This window comes from Drosophila virilis, chromosome X, assembly GCF_030788295.1.
Source record: "Drosophila virilis strain 15010-1051.87 chromosome X, Dvir_AGI_RSII-ME, whole genome shotgun sequence".
Lineage (NCBI taxonomy): Eukaryota > Metazoa > Arthropoda > Insecta > Diptera > Drosophilidae > Drosophila > Drosophila virilis.
In genome coordinates this window covers 11,033,826-11,047,346 of record NC_091543.1, presented here as the reverse complement: position 1 = coordinate 11,047,346, position 13,521 = coordinate 11,033,826, and the positions used below count along the sequence as shown (strand labels likewise).

At 40.2% G+C, this 13,521-nt stretch overlaps 1 protein-coding gene across 3 annotated transcripts in view; it reads right to left on the bottom strand.

Moving 5' to 3' along the window:
* pigs (pickled eggs) overlaps window positions 1–13,521 on the bottom strand; it is a 94,401-nt gene that overhangs the window by 42,004 nt on the left and 38,876 nt on the right. For all 3 annotated transcript variants that reach the window (XM_070208205.1, XM_015170202.3, XM_002057204.4), the window contains exon 3: window positions 4,060–4,145. The gene's annotated coding sequence lies outside the window, so the exon portion shown is untranslated. The remainder of the gene's footprint in view (window positions 1–4,059; window positions 4,146–13,521) is intronic.

Below are 13,521 nucleotides of genomic sequence, written 5' to 3'. Positions count from 1 at the left end.
GTGTGGTTCAATTTCCAAGTTCCTTCTCTTATTTATTAATATTTAGTTTAAAATATTTCTTCTTTGCGTAATGAGTTGTGAGAATAACAAGCAAATGGATAAAGCAGGGTGCAGAGGTTTTGTTTTTGTTTTTGATTTTGTTTTTGGGGCACACGTTTATTTTCGAGTGTAGCTGTATCTCTTGCCTTAGCTGTAGCTGTAGCTGTATCTGTAGCTGCGTCTGTTTCGAGTATCTGTAACTGTCGTTCGCGTTATCCGCGCGATAAATAATCGACTGGCTGCTTGGGTGGTAGCCAGCTGCCTGGCAAGACTTGCTGCGGCCAAGTAAGACTGCTTAAGGCGGCAGTGCCGGACTAGAAGATACCCTCTAGTTGGCGACTAGCAAATTGAAATATTTCTAATCTAAAATAAGCTTAAATAGACTTCGAGTTACGCGTAAGCTCGTTCTGCGTAAGAGATAGTACTTTATATCGATTTTTTAGCTAGCAAAATGAAGGTGTCTTTATGCGGTCGAAGATGCGTTTTTCTCCCTGTTGCATACATTTCCATAGAACCAAAATACACTACTCTAAATTGGGGCAGGGTATTAAAAACAAATGTAGCTTTTTGTAGGAGTTGTTAATGTTATTGTAAATGCTGTTCTTGTTGTTGTAGCTGTTTCTAACTTCTTGGAGTGGCTTTCATTAAGCATAAGCGAAACGTGTAAGTGCGGGACTTGGCCAAAGATAAACGAGCGCAGCGTCTCGGCTCTGCTCGGCTCGACTGGGCTCAAGACGCCGCTTCAAGGCGGCAAACTCAAGAGTGGCCTTTTGTGTTGTTGCTGTTGCCGTTCTGAGCTCAAGTTGTTAGCTTGAACGCTGTCCGGCAACGCAGCTGCGCATCTCAAACATTGTATCTGTATCTGTGCCTGTGCCTCTTCGGTGTATCTGCAGCTGTGTGCGGCAGACCCGCACTTGACCTTGAACTTGTACAGGTTTACTTTTGTTTTCTTTGGCCGTTGCCTCGTTTGGCTTTTGCCGTTGCCGATGCTCTTCAACTCTTGTGTTGTTGCCTTTCTTTCAGCTTAAGACTTTTGTACTATAATACCCTAGCCGCGGGCATTTTCATTGTGTCATGAGTCTTAATGCAACTTTGCTGCCTGGAAACGATCGGATTACGGAAAGAATCGATCGATATGAAACAGACTGAGCAATCGCGAGCTTTACTATTCTCCTCACATATCAGCAAGTTCGTCTCAAGAGGGTATTTAATCTTCGATGTGCTTGCTTGCTGCTGTTGCCTTTTGGCCTTTTGGTGTCCGCGCGAACCTAATCAGGCTTAATGCCGTTGCGTCGCCTCGGCTTGTGGCACTTTATCGGGCCAGGATTATGAGCGACACCCCAACAACGAGGAACGAACGACCGAGACACGTTTCCAGGAATCCTTTTACAGCTTTCAACTTATGCAGAACCCAATTTGATACGACCTTTAATTTATATGCAAAGATTTATGCGCTTTATGAAATGCCAAACACACACACACACACCTAAGGCATTTTTGGTATCTGGGCATTCAAGATTCTTCTACCCGATTATTGTTTGCTTTTTATATAAAAAATACTTTGCAGCTTAACAAAGAGTTTAGAAATTTTTAAATAGTTCTCACATAACTCCTTCATTTACTATTTTTTCCACGACCCTTTTGGTTACCTTCGTGTAGTTCTAGTAAAAAATAAAATGGATTTTTAGAGCGCAGCAGAACATGATATATGGGCTAGTATTACAGCACTGGGAATGGCATAGCATAAAAAATCTCTATTCCATACGTATGGCCATATGGGATGCACACGAAGCGTAACAGTTTCTTCATGAGCAAATTTGCCACATGCAGAGTCAAGTGCCTGACAATCTAAAGATGCACAAGTTGAAAAATCAGCTGTAAGACAGTCTCTGTTCAGATCTAACCAAAAGCTTGATAAGATTAGCTGCGCAGAGTTACAGCTGTAGTAGAAGATGTAAGTGCACATAAAGATAAATGCAGATTCATTAAAATACACAGATGCAGATACAAATACAGATACAGATACAGATACAGATACAGATACAGATACAGATACAGATACAGATACAGATACAGATACAGATACAGATACAGATACAGATACAGATACAGATACAGATACAGATACAGATACAGATACAGATACAGATACAGATACAGATACAGATACAGATACAGATACAGATACAGATACAGATACAGATACAGATACAGATACAGATACAGATACAGATACAGATACAGATACAGATACAGATACAGATACAGATACAGATACAGATACAGATACAGATACAGATACAGATACAGATACAGATACAGATACAGATACAGATACAGATACAGATACAGATACAGATACAGATACAGATACAGATACAGATACAGATACAGATACAGATACAGATACAGATACAGATACAGATACAGATACAGATACAGATACAGATACAGATACAGATACAGATACAGATACAGATACAGATACAGATACAGATACAAATACAGATACAGATACATCAATGAGAAATGGCATTGGACATGCTGACAGTGGCCATTGGAACCAGATCCAGAGCTGTGACACAATTGCCTGATATCAAATAACAAGAACAATAACACTTTAGTCAAGAACTAACTGAGAGAGCAAGAAGTGTAACAATAGTAGCAAATAGAGACGGAAAGAGAAGTAGAAGTAGAAGTGGAAGGACAGACAGAGATGGCAACAGAGTGAGTTCGAGCTTGAGATCCGAGATGCGGGTCTGGACTTGGACATGGACATAATTGGCATTTGGTTGCATTAGACATGGTGCAACCGCTCGGCTGAGCGCTGCGTCAGGTGAGAGTTATGCGTTGTTGTTAATTAACCATTTACGGCCTGATTGCAGCGACAGACAATGAGGCAAACAGACAGACGAACGGACGCTAGAGAGAAGTATAACGAGGTCAGCTCTCAACTTGCTATCCAAGCTAAGTCTAAGCTGCGTCAGAGACAGGCCATGGTGGCGCCTCAAAGGTTCAAAGTCAAACTCATAGCTCAGCAAAAGAATTTAAACTATTTCTGCTCTACTAATTAATTAGCAAACATGAAATTTTCGCAGTAATTATATTGATAAGTTATCGATAATTTATGTGCAGTATGTCGATAAGTTAGCAATAGTTTATATGAACTTATCAAGTATGGCTCTGGGTTTAATATCAGATTTTAAAGTTCGTCCAGGCTTGCAAGCGACATTCCCAAAGCTATACTCTAGGTAACGTATCTATAATCGAAATTTTAGTCGAAAAATGTCTATTAATCGATAGCACAGCCCACATGTAGAATAAATAGCCCACATGTAAAATAATCCATGTGGGATATCGATACATGCACTAATAATCGATATCTATTAATTTTTGTATCGATTTTAAAATTTGGTTGTGCAAACGTTGTTTTATAGCCTTTCTTGGCTTTACATATTGGACGCTATTTTTATAAAACTTTCTCAATATATGCCCTACCTAACGCCACATTTAAATAACAAACACCAGAAAATGTGAAAATGAAGAACAATTTCAACACGTCGAAAAAACAATAATGTTGACAAGTCGATAAATGTGCCGCTAATTGATAGGTTTAGTGAAAATTTGTCTTGAATTATTGAATAAGCTAAAATTGAGAATTCAAGCTTCCCTCGATGGCGTTTATAGAAAATTAGTTAAGATATGCGTAGTTGTCGATGACCTAAATTTACACCCCAGGCAAAAACTATTGTTAAAATCAATGTGCTTTGCTAGTAATCGAAATAGTTATCGATAAATTATAGCAAACAGCTGCAAAGTAATTGAATGATGAAAATTTTGATAGAATACTTTTAAATCGTAGCAGAATAATTGAAATTGTTCGTTTGCCAACGACGCGTTCGGAGGTAATGCGAACTAATTAAAAATTCTTGTAGTTATCGATAAGAAATCGATAGCTTGTTGATACAAAATCGATAAATAGAGAAACTAATTGTAATTGATTATCGAATTGTTGCTTACATTGTAACTGGTTGCATTGGCAGTTGCACTTGTTGCGCATGTCGCCTCTTCTGCTTCGCCTGCCGCGCGACGCATAAAAAACACACCTGCAAATAAAAAAGAAATTCAATTATTTTTAACTGTAATATATATATATATATTTAGATATATATGTAGGATTATACTGGATATTTAATATGCAGCACGCACGCGTAAGACGATCAATCCAATTGATGCATGGATATCAACCGGAAAACTAATTCGAATGCAGCTCAAAGTGCGGCACGACTTGTCTCTGCAGATGGGGGCGACCATGCCCTGTGTTTGACAACTCGTGATATATATATGCACATAAATATATATATATACATGAAGAGGTATATTTGTGTGCGCTTTTAGAGTCGTAAATATCTGAATAAGTGCATTAACAGTTGGCAGCGAAACGGGTCAGTCAACTGCCCAACGTGGTTGGGCGCACACGTTTCGTTAGGTATACCCCCTGGCCAGTCGCTGCCCCCCGCCCTCCTCGCTTAGCCAACATAAGCCCCATCGCACCCGGTTAGTTGGCTTCCCCCAGCTGCCCACTGCTTGGCCAAGTTGATAGCACGCACGTGATCTGCAGACTGAACGAGCGAACCAACCAAATCTGAATGAAGAATTTATGAATGGAGCTCAGCGTGCGCGTCAATGCGTGAGCGAAACGAGTGTGTGTGTGTGCGTGTGTGTGTGTGTGCGTTTCGCACGTTGGAGGATCCAAATAACAGCGTCAACAACAAGTAAGTGTGCTCTGACTAAAAGATACCCTTTTTAAGTCTACTTCTATACAACAAAAACTTAAAAAAAAAAAACATTTGTTTAGCAGCTGTGCTTCCTCTTCCTTCTAGATATTAGTTATGCTTGGATGTTTGCTCTAACTAATGCTCTAACTATGAAGGCATACGAAAAGTGATGTTATCTTAAGCATTCTATGCTGAAGGAGAACAGTTTTGATATATCTGAATCTTGCAACAAGTCTCAAAATCGATATTTATCGATATTATGTAAATAGCAGGATATATTGGTCGATATTATCTTCTTCTTCCCTAGCTTTGGAATTTCTCGTCTCTTGATCGACGGCTCGTGGTGATACCCTCTCTTTGGTGAATTTTAATGGGTTCGGGCTTAACAAGTTAGCTGTGCGAAGCGCAATCGCAGATACAAAGATACAATTTGTATCTTTGTATCTTTTAGCATGCCAATGCAGATGGGCACGTGCTGAAAAAGGCGCATTTGCAAACGTTTATCGTTTATCGTAGTACACAATTTGCGATTACACACACTCTTCCTTTCTCTCTCCCTCGCACGGTCTCTCTCACTCTCTCGCCTCGTGTAGGGCATTCGAAATGCCAACGCAACGGCGACTATCAGAAATTTCCTTAACGCCCAACGCGTTGCATGCCTCTTTGTGGCATGCATATTGTTACTCAAAAGGTTGCATGTTGTTGTTGTTGTTCTTATCGTCGCTGTTGTTGTTGCTGTTGTTGCTGTTGCTGTTGTTGTTGTTGGCTACTGTGCAAACTGCATCCGCAGTGGGATTTTATAGATGCATCTGTAGCTGTGCATCTATATATATATATACAGGCATATATGTATATATATTCATATATATATATCTGCATTTATAGATACATTTGTATCTGTATCTGTTTGGCACGCATGTCTCGGGCCGACGCTCTGACGCATTGTCTGTGCGTGGCTCAACAACTTGAAAATGTGGCATAAACACGTTCTACAATTTCCGGCATGAGTGTTGGCGTTGTTGTTGTTGTTGCTGTTGTTGCTGCTGTCGGTTGTCGATTGTTGTTGTTGTTGTTTATTAGTTTCATTGATCATCATCATTACGCGCACTAATATTGTTGTTGTCGTTGTTGTTGTTGTTGTTGTTGTTGTTGATGTGATTGTTTGTTTGGCTGCTGCCGCTTTTAGATGCTCTACTCCCCAGCCCGTGCCCCACTCCCCTGGCAGGTAAAATAGAAGGAGAACGAATACACACGCCGACAATTGAATACCCTTAAAGAGAACTAGCTGAAGAGAAGTGCGAATATATTGGGAAAGAGATAAGTTTTGCATTATACTATTTAGAAGTTCGATGTTTAATTGGCTAAGATATCTTGAGAAACACAAACATATATATAGCAGCTATATAGTAAATATATGGTTCGGCTGATTAGCCTCTGATTACCCTATGAGAAACCACAGTTCGACCTCTTGGCCTAATTGAAAACGATTTGATCTTTCACACACACACAAATTTCCAGACAATGATCGACACATGCAGAAACAGCCGAGGAACAGCTAATGGATGAGAGACAGCTCAACACTTGCGGAAAGATGATAAATTGGGTAATTAGGTATTGAGGTAATAGATGAAGCTCATCAGCAAACGAAATCTAACGATCGCACTTTATAGATCCTTTATAGATCGCTTGCATAATACTGTATAATTATAAGAAGCAACATCCACACATAATTCCATTTCATAAATATTCAACTGTATCACGATTTATGCTTCAGCTGGATTTTGAAATGGGTTCTTGAAAAACTTCGGTGCTTATTGTCCAATTCTTATGATCCTTATCAGGACTTGAGTCTGACATCCAAATTTGTGCACAAACCAAAGAGCGAGGCCTTGCTTCCAAAATGAGCCCACCAATTTTGGGAGAGAGTATTATTCATCTACTTATGCATGTTATATTTGCATTGTTTCCCATGGTTTCAGGCTATAAAAAGTTGCCTGTCGAAAGTGGGTTAAACGATTCTGTTCAGTTCGTTAATGTTTGTCGCTTGACGCTTTAAAATTCGCAACGAGTTAAGGTTTCGAGCGAAAGTCTGCTGCAGATGGAACCGATCGATGCTTGTAAGAGACGGCAGAGACAACATAGACCGAATGTCTTAAACAGTTCAAATTGATCGCTAATCAGAAACTTGGGGTGAAATGCATTCTGTTATTTCACAAAGAATTCTAAGACAAAATCTGATGATCGGACTGTGAGTAAAGTCAACTCTAACAACGAGAAAGATGTTAATTATGCGCATAAGTTAGTTTTTTAGTTGGATCAAGCTACGATCGGCTTTTCAAGGAAGACAGCATCAGCCCTCAAATGCGATCCGCACTTGACAGGAAATAGTTGCGGCTCTTCGCTGATTAAGCTTAATTTCTATAATTTGTGGCAACATGTTCCCACAGACAATAAACCTTGGAAAACAGCGAACGTTGAAGGTCTTCAATGTCTGGAGACGTTTGATATGTTTGTGTCGCTTTAGAACAATTAATTTGTGTGCTCGTATTTTCTTGTTAGTAGCCTTTCAATTTGGCAAGCAAAATAAACAAAGCGTTCGAGGCACAAATATAGACAGAGACAGACAGACAGAGACAGAGAGAGAGAGGGAGCCAGGGCTTGCACTGAGATCTCGTATCTCGAACCGATCGACCTTAGGGGACACACACGCAGTGGGGCAAGTGGTGTGCACTCAACTGATCGTAAATTAAATAAAAATTAACTTTCGATTTTCTGGGCAGTTGTTTAAAGAGGCCCGCTGCGGAGGGGGAGAAGGGAAAACCGTTTTAGTAATTAATTTATGGCTCTTGTGGGCAATTATACGAACAAAAAAAATAATAGAAAAAAAAAATAGAAAAAAGGGCCAACCGATCGAGTTTCAAGATCGTGCCAAGAATTGGAGGACAGCAACGAGTCGAGCAAAACGGCCAGCGACATCATCTTCAATCATTAGCCCAGTCCACATAACATCATTTGGGATAATGATCGGGCAATCAAACAGTGTGAATGCCAAGCCAATGGCATGTCAAATGACCAATGACCAGGCCAAGCGCGCAAATAGCCTAGACAGCGCCTAGTTGACGCTTCGGTTGACGATTACCCAGACCCAGACCCAAAGTCAGCGCCAAAGTCAGAGCCAAAGTCAGGCCGAAACTTAAGTCCATGCGCACGCACTTCATTTGATTTGGGTTTCTGGGGTGGTCAATAAAATGCGCGTAAAAGTGAGCTGGTCCGACCGGTAGATACCCTGTGCCTAGGCTTGCGCTACTTATTCTATGCTCAAATTTTTCAATTCTGGGAAGAACAAGGTGAGATATTCCCAGAAGTGATTGAATTCTGTTATGAATATGTTATGCAGGAGCCTTCATACCAAGTTTCATGTATCTAGACATTAAAGTCTTCGAGTTAGTATCTATAGAAATTGATAACTGCGATACTATAAAACCCGTTAAAGCTGCATATGATATGCCGGAATCTATGCTCCAAATTTCAAGTCCCCAATTTCTAAAGAAGTCGACAGAGCCGTCAGCTATCATGCCCTTCCTTAAACCATTTTCAATGGGTGCAGGGTATGGGAAAAAATAATGTCAAAAGCGAGCTAGTCCCACGAGAGCACCACATAAAACATAATCAACATAATAAACATGCCAACAGCATTATAATGAACTTGTGTGGAAAACGAAAACAAAAACCCAAATTCACATGCACATCCACATTCAATTCGAATTCGAATTTGAAATCAAATTCGTAAACGCAAAACGCAAGAAACATGAAAAGCCAGCAGGCCATCAAGTGTTGGTCAACGCCATTTAACCAAAGAAAAATATTGGATAGTTTGGCCGACATGGAACTGGCAATCAAATCATGTTGAAGGCTTTCCGATAATGTTGCACGCATAGAAAGTTCATTTGGTTTGACTTTGGGCAATCGGGCTCGAACATCCACGTTTGGATGTCATAAATGAGTTGCCATCAATATGATATAGATATGCTTGTGTATTGAAGAGAATCTAAAAAAATAAGTTCGGTATATATGTTCAAGGAAATGTCTATATGAAACCAAATAGCATTTGGCATAATAAAATCACTTGGCAATTAATTAACAAGCTAAGGGGCATACCCTGAACCCTCTTCTTCTACTAAAGCGGCTTATCCCTAGTCATAAAAAAAAGATAATTGATCTGTTTTAACCATTCGAGATAAATGCCAAAATTGACTCTTTAAACCTAAGCGAACCCGATTTCTCTATCGAGTTTTATCGATAACTTTCGAACGGGCCAAATTATCGATTATCGGAAATAAACTCGTAACTCGCGGGCACTAGAAGAACATACATTCAAAGTGACCAGTCGCTATCGCTTGATGGTTCCGAGTGCGATGCTGATCAAGAATATATAGACTTTATTCCATTTACCTCTTTATTCCATTACCTCTTCCATTTACCTCTTACATACCCTTGCACAAATATATTCTACTCTTTTTACCCGTTTTCAATGGGTTCAGGATATAAAAAGGTAGTTTACAAAACGGAAGTTCTCTAGAATTATAAAATGCTTTGCACTCAGGAAACTGTTAAAAGAACATAAAACAGGGAAAATTCCTATCGAATTCCGATTACGATCGATAAAACAATTGATATATATTTTCTTTTATGAACGAATAGAACTTTAAAGCTGAGAGTTTGGATAAAGGGACACGGCATGGCTTGACTCGACGCTCGATGCTGATCGAGAATATATATATACATATATAATTTATGGCTTTGTCTTCTCCTGTGCGTCACACGTTTGAAGACGAAATTGGAATGCCCTCTGGCAGAGTATACACCAGCTATAACTATATATATACATATATATTCCTAAAAAATCAACTTGACTTAGCGCCTCGTTACGCCTCATTTTCGGCACGTTGGGCATGGCAAATTCCTTTGTAATTTATCGCATGCGCAATTCGTTTGGCCAATTCGTTACATTGTGTGTGTGTATGTGTGTGTGTGTGTATGTGTGTGTGTGTGCCACTCGGTGGGGTGGAATAGTCATCGTCGTTTCCATTAATATTTATCTATGCGCAGTTCCCGGCAATTAATCGCCTCGCTGGGGGCACCCGGCTGCTCGTATTAACACCAGCAACCCCTCCGATCCCCCCCGATCACAACCTTCTGTCCATCCTTTCCCTTCCTACCACCCGCCGCCCTTCACCCTTTCAAGCAGCTGCTGCAATGCGAACAATTTAATGCAATTGGCGCCTGGCAGCGTCTGCCTGTCACCTCGCCTGTCATTAGGCCGATCGCCGCGGCAATTGTCGGTAAAATATGACGGAACAATATGATAATATATATATATATATATATATATATATATATATATATATATGTGTGTGTGTGTGTGATATATAATGCAGTGGACGCTGGACTTGGGGCGTTGGCAAATATGGCAAACAACTCTGGAGCGGCGCGTTGTGCATGCGAATTGGTTTGAAAAGACGTTGCGGAAATGCCAAACTAAGCGATAAACCTATCGATCGATAACGATTGTGGCATACGATGAAATATAGTTTACGCCTTAAATTATATCGTTCAATGGTTACATGCCGAAGGCTTTATGTCCTTACCGGCTTAAGGCTTAGAAGTGCCAGTTTCTCTATGTCTTTCTATCTTTTCTTTCTCTCGCTCTCTCTCTCTTCTGTCACTCAATCTTCCTCTCTACCCATCTCCCCCATACTTCAGCTTTCTCTCTCTCTCTTTCTCACTCTCTTTTTCTCCCCCTTTTTTCTCTCTTTCCTTCTATCTCTCTTTCTCTTACTCCCTCCTCCTATTTTTTCCGCCCTCTCTCTCGCATTTCTTTTTCCCATTTTCCATATATTTTGAACAGCAAGAAATGAAGACATTTAATGCACTTTCCATAGCCGGATCCTCATGATCTATGAAGCTTCCCCCTCTCTATTAAAGCACACCACTACCCCCCCCCCCCCCCACCCCCTCCTTCCTCCATCCACCACGCCCATCAACTATTCAGCAGACACTTTGTTGTTATTTGCGCTGTGTGAAATTATTTATGCAAATTTTATGCGCGAACGCAAAAAGTAAATAAAATACTTGCATATTATATTGATAACAACATAAATGAGTGTGTGCAGCGTGTGTGCGTGTGTGTGTGTGTGTGTGTCTGTGTGTGTATGTGCTTAATGCACTTTAAGTTTTGCTTTTGCAACTTGAAACGAATCCGAGTCTGGGGGCGTGACAGCGAACGGGGGCGTTGTCGTCGGCATTTGTCAAAGGCATTTGGCTACCGATTTGTTTTAGTTGCAACTGCGACATTGGCGGCAATTGTTGTTGTTGTTGTTGTTGTTTTGGTTGTTGTCGTTGTTGTTGTTCTTGAGCTGCGCATGCGCAAAAGCCAAGCCGCCACCGCCGCACGTTTGTTTTGCGTGTATCTAAATTGTGTATCTTATGGCCAGACGCATAGTTGGCTAGTTGCTGCAACTAATGAGGCTGCCACTGGCACACATGCAACATGCCACATGCCACATGCGAGCAGATACTAAACGAAACTCACAGATACAACAGCAGCAGGCGTGCCGCCTGGGGTCGGCCGGGGGCGGGAGCGAGGGCGGGCGCACTCAACATATGTCACCATAATTAAACAAATCTACACACATGAGCATTGCACACATATATAGATATATATATACATATATATATATCCCACATTAGGTATAAACCAGCAACAGCCATTACCGATCGACCAGATTGTCCACTCGCTCGTGTAGCTATACCCTGCATCCATATTGATTGTGGTTAACAGGGTATAATGAAGTCATGCAAATGTATTTGTTGCAATGCGAAGAAATCAGAGACAATATCTCACAGCTTGACCAGATATCAAGCGGTGGTATTTGCGTTCTATAACGATTTTTTACGATAAAATTATCGATCGATCCTAGCATATTACCAAAATCGATAAGTATCGATTTACAGACTGGTTTACCCGAGAATTAAAGATATAAAATTTGAAATTTGAAAAATTTGTGCCTTCTTTATACAATTTTTACGATCAAATTATCACTCAAATTTTACCACAATCGATAAATATCGATTCACAGCTTCTTTTGCTTTGACAATTTCTCATAACTTACAAATCAACAGAGATCAAGTTCAATTTAAATATCGATCAATGCCAGCATTTTACTAAAATCGATCAATATCGATTCGATCTATCGCAACTTAAATCAATAAATATCGAGTTGCAGACACGTGTTATATATGCCTGAGAGTCAACATCTTGTATCTACTTTCCGTCTATTAGTATTTCTAACAGATTCTCTATGAGTTTTTGTTTTGACCAAATCGATACTTATCGATACTTATCGATTTCCGAGCTCAAAGATTATAAGAGCTAGAGATATTAATATTGGTATACTGTCAGCAGATCAGGTATATTTCATTCGAATAATTTTCCTATACTAAGTCCTCTTACGCAGTGCAGTCGAGAACGTGTACAGGGTATCTGCTAGACATTCCCTTTGTGAACTCTTGCTGTTATTGTCGTTAATTAATGCAAAGCAACAAGAAAAATAAATAACAAATAAAAAACGCACCACGACAAGTTTTAGTCACTAAATTAAACTTTTCAAATGATTTAAGCCAAATGCCACTTTGCATTCAGGGCCATCGACTCGGCCACACACGCATATACACACACACACACACACACAGGCACTCACACATGTGTAGATGCTGAGTTGCAGATACGACAGACATGGAAATGGGCGTCTGGGCATCTGTATCTGTATCTGTATCTGTATCGGCGTCTGGACTGTTGCCTGATGCCTTGACAAGTCAATTTTAGTTTTCTGTCTAACGGTAACAAGCTGTTGACAGAGACTGAGTGTGTGGAGTGCATGGAGGGGGAAGCTGAATGCCTTATTCAGTTGCAGATGCTTAAATAATCATTTGGACATCAGCTTGAAATCGAAATGACGTCCAATGACTGCTTGAGCCTAGAACCTCGCATTCAATCAACCAGAAGACCTCAGCGAGAGTTAGAGGAAGGGGGGCAGCCCAGAACCCGTACCCAACCCGTCAGGGGGGATCAAATCGGAAGTGCCCGAGCCCAGCATGAGCTGCCGTACGAGGTCTCTTCTGGCAGAGAAAACCTCTGTTTTTAGCTCCACACTATAAGAAATGCGCTCCTGAATAACTTCGGTGCTTATGGTCTGATCTTGACGAAATAGTCTGGGATTATACCAAAGCTTATGCCTACCATAGCGCAAGCCTATGCCATAACGAATGACTTCTTAGGCTAAAGGAATTGAAGGGATATATCTAAATAGTAATTGGCATATATTACACGATCCTCTATATACTTAATATTTTCTAAAAAGCAGCATGCACTTCCACTTACATAAAAACAATTCAACAATTCGAAGATTATGGAAATTTTGAACAACCTATAAGCTAATAAGTAGATCATGGACCGAGAGACACAATCAATCAATGTCAAAGCGAAATAATAATGATAATGTTAATGTTAATGTCGATGTTAATGTTAATGTTAATGCTAATGATGATGATTGTGCTGTTGATAATAGGTAAAACAAGCTGAAGACAAGAAATGTAAGCCTGAGCTTAGCCCCAAGTTGTAACTCTTCAAGAATTGAGAGCAAGC